Below are 2,441 nucleotides of genomic sequence, written 5' to 3' on the forward strand. Positions count from 1 at the left end.
CCCAGCTCCAGTGTCTTCCCCTCGGCTCCTAGCTCCTGGCTCTCCCACGCTTCCCCCGAGTATACTCACCCTTGAGACTCCCCAAGCCTCCCCGTCTCTGCATCTCTGTCCCTGGTGTTTGATTCCCCACTTCTTCTCTCCTCTCCTCTCAGCTCAAATAAATCCTTTTATTTTTTGAGAGCCTTGCGTTTGAGCCTTTCTGTTCTTAGCATATCAACACCCATACAAACATTGGCTAAAATTTGAGCAACCACAAGTGCCATCTGCCCAAACTAAGATAGCATAGGCTACTGTAGTCACGGCACGACCAAGAGGCAACACAAAAGCACAAAAATGATCAACAAAAGATAAGAAAGATCTTAAGCCACTATCACACAACACAACAACTATACCAAGGCGTGTGTGCACCCAAATAGCCTTTGATCACAAAAGGCCACTATGGCTGTAAATAACGTAACGCAATTAGCATACTCTTCATTACAACAAGCAAAAAGTGCTAGCGGTTGCTCTCTAACATGAAGTGTGCGTGTGTGTGAAAGAAAACAGGAATGTCAAGAAAGTGGTCGGTGGTGGGTTGTTTGGGGTTACCTTGATTCTATTAGCAGCTTGTAGTAGTGTGGGGGCCACAAGCAGCCAGGCGAAGGCGTTCGTGTTCAGGTTTTCATTGTTGGTGTTGGATGTTGGTCTAGAAGAAAACAAATCTGGATGTTGTCTGCTTAACATTAATTAATGTGAGACAAGTAGGCAAACAGGTGTTGTCTCTCCCTTAGATCAACAAAGTTGATAATTTCTTCACACCACCGATAGTGCTACAGAGCAAATCTTTTACAAGAGGGTCACAGTTTGGTTTGTCTACTAAGACGCAGACATTGCAATGTGCTTTATTTGGTGGTCTCAGTTGTGGAGCCTTGAACAGAACAAAAACTATTGATTGGAAAAAGGTAACAGAGGCCATTGACTGTGAGTTCTACGATAAGGACCTTGGCTTTATTGTCAGAGTCTTGTGCCATTTTTTTTTTCGCTTTGAATAACGCACAGGAAGCTTTACTCACTTACAGTATAATCGATGTATCACACGAAGACTGCTGTTGCTGTTGACAAGCTGTTCAAGTTGGTTCTTGTGGGACCCCAGGGTTCCTGGGAGTCATCAAGTCTTTAGGTGCTCAGGAGGAAACCCCATTTAATGTGCCACATAATGCAACACAGGACAGTCCTGGATCCTTTTGCACACCTTTTCTGGTTTGTGTAACAATTTACCCCCTGATGCATCTAGGCACAGCCACCTTCCTATAAGACGGCCAATGCAACACTCCACAATAGAGCTGGCACATCTATGCTCTATGTCGTAGTGCCTTTGTTGTGCCGTGTGTGGATTGATAGAGGGTCAATAGCCAGGGATGCATTTGGGTTGCCATTATTTTCTAAAAAAAAGTGAAGCACAACCAATTTCAAATTGCAGATCACCAGACCTTAATACTGTATTTTTAAATTATTCATGGCATTCAATTTGACCAAGAAGTGGACACTAATCGGATACTAGACCAGCTTGCAGTTTTATCCCTACACTGCTTTAGAAAGTATAAGCGAATAATGGGTTGAGCCTGGCCATTTAGCCTGGCCGCTACATTTGTCAACGCCAGTTTCAGCGTCACAAACCATTTGGACATTGACAGAATGGAAGTGCTTTTTGTTTACACACACAAATTGATCCTCCTAAGGTGCCCTTATTGCAACATGTGTGCAGTCAATTGCTACGATTACGTTGGAAAACCGGACATTGCTGGAAATTGTATTTTGATGTTGGCCTGCTCACCCGCAGTGTATGGAAATCTAATGTACCTCCGACTTATAACAAATAATCTCATCGTACACAATAAGAAAGACACGGCTTAATGTTAACTAAAATATCCCAGATGTGTCAAACAGCTGCCCCTAAAAATGTCCCTGTGAACCGCATGAACCTAAGAGTCAAAACCTTAAATTGATTTTTCTGTATCTGGCGCTCTAATACCAGAACACACAGCCCTGGGAAGCATAAAGCAGCTCATGAGCAAGCTATACCATCACGAGTCAGAAAATTATTTTGATATTTATTACATTTATATATACATTTATTTATATATATATTTATTTATACATTTAGTTAAGTTCTGATAACTTATACTGTCACATGTTGTGCAGAACTGTGTTCATTGTCTTTTGAAAATGTTGGACGTGGAGACTGTGCACCTAAAAAAGTGTGTTTCCTGTTGTAATTGCAACAGTTAAATAACTGGATTCTCTTGAGTGTGTTTTTCAAATGTTCTAATCAAGGATTTGTGAAATTGAGTGACTATAATTGTCTCTTTCACTTATGTTGTTATAATAAAATAGAAATGTGCCAAAAATACAATACAATCAGATATATAAAAAATGTCACAAGAGCAGAGAGCAACGATAAT

This window comes from Etheostoma spectabile, chromosome 18 (genome assembly GCF_008692095.1).
Source record: "Etheostoma spectabile isolate EspeVRDwgs_2016 chromosome 18, UIUC_Espe_1.0, whole genome shotgun sequence".
Lineage (NCBI taxonomy): Eukaryota > Metazoa > Chordata > Actinopteri > Perciformes > Percidae > Etheostoma > Etheostoma spectabile.